Below are 11,354 nucleotides of genomic sequence, written 5' to 3' on the forward strand. Positions count from 1 at the left end.
CCATTCACCACCTGTTGCTCCATCAGACAAGACAAAGCCCATTCACCACCTGTTGCTCCATCAGACAAGACAAAGTCCATCACCACCTGTTGCTCCATCAGACAAGACAAAGTCCATCACCCACTGTTGCTCCATCAGACAAGACAAAGTCCATCACCACCTGTTGCTCCATCAGACAAGACAAAGCCATCACCACCTGTTGCCCATCAGACAAGACAAAGTCCATCACCACCTGTTGCCCATCAGACAAGACAAAGTCCATCACCACTGTTGCTCCATCAGACAAGACAAAGTCCATCACCACCCTGTTGCTCCATCATACAAAGACAAAGTCCATCACCTCTGTTGCTCCATCAGACAAGACAAAGTCCATCACCACCTGTGCCTCCATTCAGACCAAAGCCATATATTACATTCAGAAAATACATAGCTCTGGATGGAATGCATCACGTTAGCACCGGTCTCAGAGTGCCTGTAAAATCCTTCACGTTGTTCAACTTTTCTGACATATGGCGGTTTGATGATGCAGTTCTTCCCCTGCTCTTCCCAGGGTGGAAATAAACCGTGCACGTGAGCACGTGAATAGACCAATATCAGCCGTGCACGTGACTGGTGCCGAGCCGAGTCTCCGGGCTTGTAGAACTGGTTTTCGTAAGGGAACATGGATTCATTTGAAGGTTGTAAATCATTGGGTGGGTGTAGTGCTTCTACACCTGCATTGCTTGCTGTTTGGGRTTKTAGGCYGGGTTTCTGTACATTGGGTGGGTGTAGTGCTTCTACACCTGCATTKCTTGCTGTTTGGGGTTTTAGGCTGGGTTTCTGTACAGCACTYTGTGACGTGTAAGAAGGGCTTTATAAATACATYTGATTGAATGTGTACCTCCTGTGGATGAGATCGGCTCTGACAATAACAGATGCCTGGGCATAGAGAGAGAGAAAGCAGCGTGTAATGCTGGATAAATCAGCCCAAATCTCAGCCATAAAAACATACCGGACACAAAATAAAGGGAAAAACTAAAGTTGGAAAGATGGGAACGTTTTGTTTTCTTCATCTGTTCTGGTGGGCTGGCAGAGTCTTTCATCCTCTGCCTCGACTCTCGTTAATGTTAGCTGGAAGGTGTGGAATGTTATGAGGAAGAATATGTGATTGGTTGTTCAGAGTGGTACCACTTGTTAATAATCAGCAGGTTTCACACTCCCTCTCTTCTTGTTTATGTTGTGGGAGAACACAGAGGAACACAGAGTTAACCCTAACATTATATCAGATGAGTGCAGCCGGCGAGAGAAAGAGAGAGAGAGAGAGAGGTAGGGAGAGAATGGAGAAGGAGATAATGCTGAGAGAAAGAGAGAGAGGGAAAAAAGACAGAGAAAGACARAGGGAGAGAACAAGAGATGAGAGAGAAGGGCAGGAAATGAACTTCGGGATGGGAGGGGCTTGAACAAGCTGTCTGGTACAGCCCACCTCTACTCTCCACAGCAAAACAATCGGATTGGAGAGTAATCCAGAGCACATGATAGGTCCACTCGTAAGGCTATAGAAGCTTCATTCTCCAATGGTGAGCTGGGGTTTGGGGAGAGGGGGAGGAATTGCCTCACACACAGAGGGTGCAGTGATGCTGGGGGTCAGGGGTCAGGATAAGAGGTCAAAGGTGAAGAGTCAGAGGGGGAGGTCAGTTCTAGATGTAAACGGGTTGCTCCTGGGCAGTTAGCAAGCGGTACATGGCAGCTGGCATCGTCTTCATGTGGATCTGTGGACCAGACAGAGAAAGAGGGAGAGAAAGTCAGAGGTGAAGCGAGTCATGCTGATCATAGTTATGAGCCTCAACCCTAACCCTAGACCCATCCTAGCCTCAAACCCCTAATCCTAGACATGAAACCCAACCTAACCCTACCTCAACACCCCTAATCTAACTCTAACCTCAACCCTATCCTACCTTAAACCCTAACATAAACCCTCAACCCGAACCCAGACCCATCCTAGCCTCAAAACCCTAGCCCATACCTAATCTAGACTCAATTCTAGCTCAAAACCCCTTACCACTAACCTAACCCTAGCTCAAGCCTAACCTAACCCTAGCCTCAACCCTAACCCCATTTCATCCTAACCCTTAACCCTAACTCTAGCCTCAACCCTAACCCTACCTCCACACTAACCTACCCCACACTAACCCTACCCTCCACCCTAACTCTAGCCTCAACCTTTAACCCTAGCGCTCAACCCTACCCTACCCCCACTCAACCCTAGCCCAACCCTAGCCCCATCTAGCCTCAAACCCTAGCCTCAACCCTAATCCTAGACTCAATTCTAGCCTCAAACCCCTTACCCTAACCTAACCCTAGCCTCAAGCCTAACCCTAACCCTAGCCTCAACCCTAACCCATTCTCATCCCTAACCCTTAACCTAACTCTAGCCTCAACCCTAACCCTACCCTCCACACTAACCCTACCCTCCACACTAACCCTACCCTCCACCCTAACTTCTAGCCTCAACCTAACCCTAGCTCAACCCTAGCCCTACCCTCCACTCTAACCCTAGCCTCAACCCTAGCCCTAGCCTCAACCCTAGCCCTCCTCAAAACTCAACCCTAGCCTCACCCTACCCACCTCCCTATAACCCTAGCCTCAACCTAGCCCTGCCCCTCCCCACCTCATCCCTACACCTACCCTCCACCCTCCCTCCTTAACCCTACCCTCACCCTACCAGCCTCAACCCTAACCCTAGCCTCAATCCTAACCCCAGCTCAACCTAACCCTAGCCTCATCCCTAACCCTAGCCTCAAACCCAACCCCAGCCTCATCCTTAACCCTCAACACTAAGCCTAGCCTCATCCCTAACCCTGCCTCAACCACCCCAGCCTCATCCTTAACCTAGCCTACAACCTAACCCCAGCCTCATCCCTAACCCTAGCCTCAACCCTAACCCCAGCCTCAACCCTAACCCTAGCTCACCAACCCAGCCTCAATCCTAACCCTAGCCTCAACCCTAACCCTAGCCTCATCCCTAAACCCTAGCCTCAACCCTAACCCCAGCCTCATCCTTAAACCCCTAGCCTCAACCACTAACCTAGCCTCATCCCTAACCCTAGCCTCAACCCTAACCCAGCCTCTCCTAACCCTAGCCCAACCCTACCCCAGCCTCATCCTAACCCTAGCCTCAACCCTAACCCCAGCCTCATCTTAACCCTAACCTCAATCCTTAACCCTAGCCTCAACCCTAACCCCAGCCTCAACCCTAACCCTAGCCTCAACCCTAACCCAGCCTCAATCCTGAACCCTAGCCTCAAACCCTAACCCCAGCCTCAACCCTTAACCCTAGCCTCAACCCTAACCCCAGCCTCATCCTTAACCCTACCTCAACCCTAACCCCAGCCTCAACCCTTACCCTAACCTAACCCAGCCCTCATCCTTAACCCTAGCCTCAACACTAACCCCAACCTCATCCTTAACCCTAGCCTAACCCTAAACTCCAGCCTCATCCCTAACCTAGCCTCAACCCTAAACTCAGCCTCATCCTTAACCCTAGCCTTCAACACTAAACCCACCTCATCCTTAACCAGCCTCAACCCTAACCCCAGCCTCATCCCTACCTAGCCTCAACCCTAACCAGCCTCAACCCTAACCCTAGCCTCAACCTAACCCCACCTCACCCTAACCCTAGCCTTCAACCCTAACCCAGCCTCATCTTAACCCTAGCCTCAACACTAACCCTACCTCCACCCTAACCCTCAACTCTAACCGTAGCCTCACCCTAACCCTAGCATCAACCCTAACCCTCAACCCTAGCCCAACAATAGTTGAGGTCTAGCAGACAAACTGGAATGCTTATGAAAGCGGAGACAGTAATAACCCATTCATACAAGTCTTGTTTATCTCTAAAACATATTCTAGGTTAGAAGCACAGGATACCTTTGCCCTGACCTCACCCTCCCACGGCATTGGACAAGATGTGGACAATTCTCTCGTGGGGCGTGCCACTTACGCTCTGGCTGTTGATCTCGATGATGCGGTGGCCAACCCTGACCCTCCCCTTCAGCGATGCCCCTCGCATAAGGCTGCAGATCTGTGGTGTGGAGGAGAAGGTCCATAAATACTATTACAGTTCAGACATTCCAAGACATGAGACGTTGTGAACGTTGAGACGTTCAGAATTCACCATTCAACATTCATGACATTCAGCTTAAAGGTCCAATGCAACCATTTTTAAATCTCAATATCAAATCATTTCTGGGTAACAATGAAGTACCTTACTGTGATTGTTTTACATTAAAATGGTCAAAAAGGAACTTAAATTGCTTTTTAGCAAAGAGCAATTTCTCAAACAAGAATTTTGCTAGGACTATCTGAGTGCGGTCAAAGTGGGGAGGGGGGAAAAAAATAACTAGCTGTTATTGGCAGATAGGTTTGGAACTYTTTCTTATTGGTCTATTAACTAATTTACAGTCTGGTGATGTCACCAGGCAGGCCAAATCTCCATCCCATCAAAACAGGCTGAAATTTCAGGCGTTCTTTTCAAACAGCTCTTACACTAAAAGGGAATTATCATAATTTTCACGTCACAGTATTATTCCAACCTCATAGTGTGGAAACATCGTGTGGTAAATCATGTTTTTGACTGCACTGGGCCTTTAAGATAAGATATACTTTTTTTAAGGTTTGAAAGGCTGGAGCAGAGCTTAAATTCAGCTATTCAGTTTCAGCAAAAGCATGAGTCCATCACTTAAAGAGTTGCCACTACAGTATACAGTACATAGTACACAGTATACAGTAGACAGTACACAGTACACAGTACACAGTATACAGTATACAGTACACAGTACACAGTATACAGTACACAGTACACAGTATACAGTACACAGTAGACAGTAGACAGTCCACAGTACACAGTATACAGTATACAGTATACACAAACAAACAAAATGTTATGATCTCAAAGCAAACAAAGTCAAGTGCCCAGTAAGTTTGGGGCTCATGACATCACTAGACAACACATGGTCTCCATGGCGATACCCACAATGCCATTCTGTACGCTGAAGCCCAGCTGGTATCTGAGGTCAGGTCGTCTGATGAGCACCGTGGTTACGGGAGGACACCTGACGATGTTCAGCTTGATACGAGACTGGTTCTTCAGACCCTGCACAGGAGAGGAGAGACAGGAGTCAGACCCTAACAGAGGTGAGAGATGTTCAGTTTGAAGGCACTGTAGATGTTGGCTGTGTGTACTGTCCTTGGCATTCACGTTCTTACGTAAAAGAGAATACGTCATTACAAGAGAATGAGAGTATACAGAGAGAGCGAGGAATGAAAGAGAAGGATTGTATACAGAGATAGTGAGGAATGAAAGGGAAAGATTGTATACAGAGATAGCGAGGAATGAAATAGAAGGATTGTATACAGAGATAGCGAGGAATGAAAGAGAAGGATTGTATACAGAGATAGCGAGGAATGAAAGAGAAGGATTGTATACAAAGATAGCGAGGAAAGAGAGAGAAGGATTGTATACAGAGATAGCGAGGAAAGAGAGAGAAGGATTGTATACAGAGATAGCGAGGAAAGAAAGAGAAGGATTGTAATACAGAGATAGAGAGGGAGGGAGGGAGAATGATTGCGAGACATGGAAGGGGGATAGATAGGTACCTTAATGATATATTCTATACTCGGCGACCCGGTCTATCTTAGGTCTTCATTTACATACAGTCGGAGGAACTACGCTGATATACGTTAACCGTCAACTCATCATCGTTCCTACCAGGAATACATGACTTTCTTTCCCTCCATCCCGAACGGGATCCAGTGTTTTGCCTTACACCCAATACAAGAGGAATGCTACCAGCCCGGCACCCTGTGCGACGCCGAAAAGGGGACACGTGGCCGTTCGTGATCAGGCTCGGAGACGCGACACGCGAATCACAACTACCCCCTAGCCCCTACTACTCGCCAATGTTCGTCTCTTTGACATAGGTTGACATCGAGCACGGGTACATTCAGAGAGAACATCAGGATATGCACGTTCGCTCTGCTTCACGGGAAACCCATGGCTAAATCAAGGGACGTAACAGGAGTCCGGTGCAGCCACTGGTTTCGTCTGCATCGCGCCGAACAGCAAACACAACATCCTTTCCCGTTAAGAAAGAGGGGGGGAGTCGTAAATAGACCTTACAGATTTCGAACGAAGTGGTGTGCATCAATCATAACAACACACAGAACTCAAGTCGTTCGTTCACCTGATCTAGAACTCTCACAATCACATGTCGAGACCCATATCCTACCAAGGAATTCTCGTCCAATCCATACATTCCACGCCGTTCACTCACTATTCCCCCACAGCAGGACACAACACTCTATGGCCCTCGAAGCGAACCTTTATCTGACATCCTTATGCTCACAACTGGAACCACCATCAACCCCCTGACGGCTGTATTCATCGTCAGCTGGGGCTTTCTACAAGCCCAACTCAGCAAACAACAAACCTCCCTAAATTCTATTCAGCATACTCCGATTTGTGCCTAGACCAGGCTTGGAACAACACCACCTAGGTACCATACTTTCTACTACTTAAATTTCTCCCGCGACGCTTCATAAGCCCCCTTCCCTCCCCCCCTTTTCGTGAAAAGCTACCCACGACTCCACTTTTCTTGAATTCCAAGCCTCACCCACGATGCAAGAAAACTCAACAACAACAACCGCATCACCACCACGCTCAAGTCTACAACGCTGCGTCGCCGACCAACTCTGAATCTCACGCTTCCGAGACCTGCCTTCCGATCACCGGGATTGTATTTCGTTCCGCATCGCGATCCACCAATCACCAGACATATTGTGCCGAATATGCACTGATTCGCCGAGCCGAGTCCTATGCGGACACGCTGTCAATTCGACGACCATCCTCGCATAAGTACCACAAGCCGCATCATAAAACACCTTCCAAACAGAAACCCGTGGATTCGACTCGGCCAGCTTCGCGTGAACACTGCAACGCTCGCGAACATGCTTTTTACACCAGGGCAAGTCGATCGCAGAACTGCGAATACAACAAACCGTGATAACAATTATACTCTCCGCAAGGCTCAATCAAACAGCTAAGTGCTCAGTACTAGAGACCAAAAAATCGAGTCGAAATTCAACAGCATCAGACACAAGCAGGTAATGTGGCAAGGGTCGTCTACAGTCAATCACAGGGATTACAAAAAGAAAACTGAGCCGTCCGAGGACCGAGCGGATGTCCTGCACTCCAGCACAGGCCTAATACACGTTTCTGTGCCCGCTGTTTGAGGGACACATCAAAAGTCTCACTGACACGGCCCCTACTCCAAAACTGCGGGCTTCCTTCACTGCAAGCCTGAGGTGAGCGTCAACAATACTTCAGAACGTGTTCAACCCTCGCAATGGCTGCAGGCCAGATCGGCAGTTCCAGCGCGTCCTCAGGCATGCGCAGACCAGCTGGGCTGTGTGTTCAGGACACCTATTCAATAATCCTTATCCCAGTGTCTGGTTCCACATCTGTCAGAGCGGGTCTTCGCATTGTTCCCTCGTTCCCAACAAGCTGATAGGTATGTAGCTACGACTAGCCGCCCGTAGCACTCACTTCGAACATGACGTTTGAGAGACTCAGTCAAGGACCATCATCCCTCCACTAACCGGAACCTAGACCGCGACTCCATTTGCGTTACCGACCCAAGCATAGGTCCAAGCAGACGACGATATCGCAACCAACTGCACACTGCCCTAACCCACTCTTGACAGGAATACCCCATTTGTGAGAATGACTGTCTCGATTACAGCTAGGATTTAACACCTAGTACCGCTCCAAACTCGTCATTGCATAGCTACGGTACCCGGGTCCGACCTCCCGCCTGTGAACCTGGGTCCTGGACTTCCTGCGGCCGCCCCCCAGGTGGTGAGGGTAGGTAACGAACATCTCTCACCCGCTAATCTCAATCACTGGGGCCCACAAGTGCGTTCTGAGCCTTGCTCTGTACTCCTGTTCACCGCCACGGATCGCGTGCCATTGCACGCTCAACTCAATCTCAGTTTGCGGATGACACTACGCTGGTAGCTTGATTACCAACAACGACGAGGACGGGCTACGGGAGGAGGTGAGGGCCCTCGGAGTGTGTGTGTCAGAGAATAAACTCATACTTCAACGTCAAACAACAAGGAGATGATGTGGACTTCAGGAACAGCAGAGGAGCACCCCGATCCCCATCGACGGTCAGTAGTGGAGAAAGTGGAAAGTTTTAAGTTCCTCGGTGTAACACTCACGGACAAACTGTTTGGTCCACACGCACAGACAGCGTTGTGAAGAGCGCGCAGCGCCTCTTCAACCTCAGGAAGGCTGAGAGAAATTCGGCTTGTCACCAAAAGCACTCAAACTTCTACAGATGCACATATCGAGAGCATCCGTCGGGCTGTTCACCGCCTGGTACGGAACTGCTCCGCCACAACCGTAGGCTTCCAGAGGGTAGTGAGGTCTGGCAGAACGCATCACAGGGCAAACTCCTGCCCTCCAGGACACCTACACCACCGATGTCACAGGAAGGCCTAAAGATCATCAAGACAACCAACCACCCAGCCACTGCCTGTTCACCCGCTATCATCCAGAAGGCGAGGTCAGTAGGTGCATCAAAGCAGGGACCGAGAGACTGAAAAACAGTTCTATCTCAAGGCCATCAGACTGTTACAGCCACCACTAACATTTAGCGGCCGCTTGCAACTAATGAACTCAACTCCAGCCATCTGTTAAAATGGGAATTGTGGAAATTATGTAAAAATGTACCACGTAGCACTTTAAGGCAATGCACTTAATACAATGTTTACATACCCTACATTACCCATCTCATATGTATATACTGTACTCTATATCATCTACTGCATCTTGCCATCTTTATGCCATACAGTCACCCACTAGCCACTTTAAACTATGCCACTATTTGTTTCTACATACCCTAACATATCATTCTACTACGTATATCGTACTCTATACCATCTACGGCATCTGCCATGCCGTCTGTACACCACTCATTCATATATCTTTATGTAATATTCTTATCCTTTACACTGTGGTGTGTGTGAAGGTAGTAGTGTGGAATTGTTAGGTTAGATTATGTTGGTTATTACTGCATTGTCGGAACTGAAGCAACAAGCATTTCGCTACACTCCGATTAACATCTGCTAACCAGTGGTATGGGACTAATCAAATTTGATTGATTTGATTTGAGATAGAGAGGGGGAGGGATGGGAGGAGATGATGGCGAGACAGTGGAAGGGGGATAATAGGTACCTTAATGATAGTTCGGCAGGTAGACAGGGGTAGGTCCTACGATTCCCGTTGATAGACATGATCTGGTCTCAGATTTCAGCGACCAGACTTCTCAGATGGGACCAGCTGCATCATGTTGGCGATGATGACTGTGGGCAGGATGGAGCCCACCCACTCTCCACAATCACACGCCAGAATGTCACCCTTCTGCTCTCAATGTAAACCTGGAGGGGACAACCAATAAATGTGTGTCTGTGTGTGTGTGTGTCTGTGTCTGTGTTGTGTGTGTGTGTGTGTGTGTGTGTGTTGTGTGTGTGTGTGGTTGTGTGTGTGTGTGTGTGTTGTGTGTGTGTGTGTTGTGTGTGTGTGTGTGTGTGGTGTGTTGTTGTGTGTGTGTGTGTGTGGTGTGTGTATGCTCAGTGACTTGACAGACTCACGTTTTGCAGTTCTCAGAACTTGGAGAAGTGTATGAGGTCATCATTGTACATGTCCCTGAGTGTGTTGAGCAGATCACTGTATTCCTCTGCTCAGTCCTCTGGGTTGATGCCGTTACCTCAGACTCTGGTACGCCACTCTGAAGGCCTGGCCTATAGACTGGGCTATCAGCTGGGGCCTGAGAGGGAAAGAGAGAGGGGGAGGGGGGAGCGGATAGGGAAAGTGAGAGAAAGATAGAGGGAGAAGAGAGGAAGAGATGAGGGAAGAATTCAAGGTAGAAAGGGAGAGAGAGAGGAGAGAAAGATGGAGGGAGGACAGAGAGAAGAGTGGAGGAGGGAGAAAGCAAGAGAGAGAAGAGAGAGAGGGAGGGAAGGAAGGAGAGAGGAGAGAAAGAGAGAGAGGGAGGGAAGGAAGGAAGGAAGAGGGGAGAGAGAGAGGGAGAGTGGAAGGATCATTAAAAAGGATCTTAAGCTGCAATATGTACTTCTTGGCAACACGAACAAATTCACATAGAAATGTGAGTTATAGATCTGTCATCCTCATTGAACACAAGTCTAGTAAGCAGACGTAGATCTGTTATTTGTTGCCCTATTTCACTTTGCTCTCCCGTTCTATTTGGTTATGTACACCAGCTTCAAAGCTGAGAAAAATCCACATATTTTTGATTATCTGACAAGATATTTCACAGCGGTTTAAGATGTACAATTATCTCTTATACTATACATTTCTTGTTTAGCACAACGCCAACTTAAGCCAAACAATTTGAATTTTAAGCAACCAGAAGTGGCAGAGCACCTTTACAATCATAGTCTCTCTGCGCAGAATATAAGTATTCTTATCCAAAAGTGGATTAAAAAAAAACAATATTTTGATCCATATATCTGCTTACAGTATTATCAAGGCTATCGAAATAACCTCTATCAGTACAGACTTATTCCTTATTAAACCAGTCAGGACGAACTGTTTCAGTATGTATGAGATGAATGCTTCATTTTCTCTGTGTCCCCACTCTGTCTTCTGCGAAACTGTTCTCAGAGAGAGAGAGAGAAGAGAGAAAAGAAAGAAAAAGAAGAGAAGAAGAGAGAAGAGAAGAGAGAAAGAGAAAGAGAGAAAGAGAGAAGAGAGGAAAAGAGAAAAGAGAAAAAGAGAGAGAGAGAGAGAGAGAGAGAGAGAGAGAGAGAGAGAGAGAGAGAAGAGAAGAGAGAGAGAGAGTAGAGAGAACTAAGAAATAAGCCGACATGAGAATGGTTTGATACTAGAATGCAATAACATAAGAAGAAATTGAGAAACCTGTTCACATAACCACAGAGACGCAGAAAGCCGAGCTACGCCTTCACTGGTGAATCACTAAACAATACAGAATACACTACGAAAAAGAAGGAAGCAAGCAGAAAAAAGACTCATTGTGTTGAAGCATCATAGAATCAATCACTCTGGGAAAATTGGAACACTAACAAAAACAACATGAAGATTATCTATCCATAAGAAGAGTATGAATAACCATTCTCTCAACCTTTTCAGCAACATATAACACACAACAAGAGCAAACATATACATGATAATGTACAAATCCTAGAATCATATTTAAAGACTACCAGACCCCCTGGATTTCCATACATTGATAACCTACAGAACAAAATCAACCCTCCAACCCAAAAAAAGC

The 11,354-nt window shown here is 47.5% G+C and overlaps 1 pseudogene; it reads right to left on the reverse strand.

Annotated features, from left to right (window-relative positions):
• Positions 1-348: 348 nt before the first annotated feature.
• Positions 349-11,354, reverse strand: part of LOC112077413 (amyloid-beta A4 precursor protein-binding family A member 1-like) — a 17,567-nt pseudogene continuing 6,561 nt past the window's right edge.

The sequence above is a fragment of the Salvelinus sp. IW2-2015 genome, unplaced genomic scaffold (genome assembly GCF_002910315.2).
Source record: "Salvelinus sp. IW2-2015 unplaced genomic scaffold, ASM291031v2 Un_scaffold4539, whole genome shotgun sequence".
In the NCBI taxonomy this organism is placed as follows: Eukaryota; Metazoa; Chordata; class Actinopteri; order Salmoniformes; family Salmonidae; genus Salvelinus; species Salvelinus sp. IW2-2015.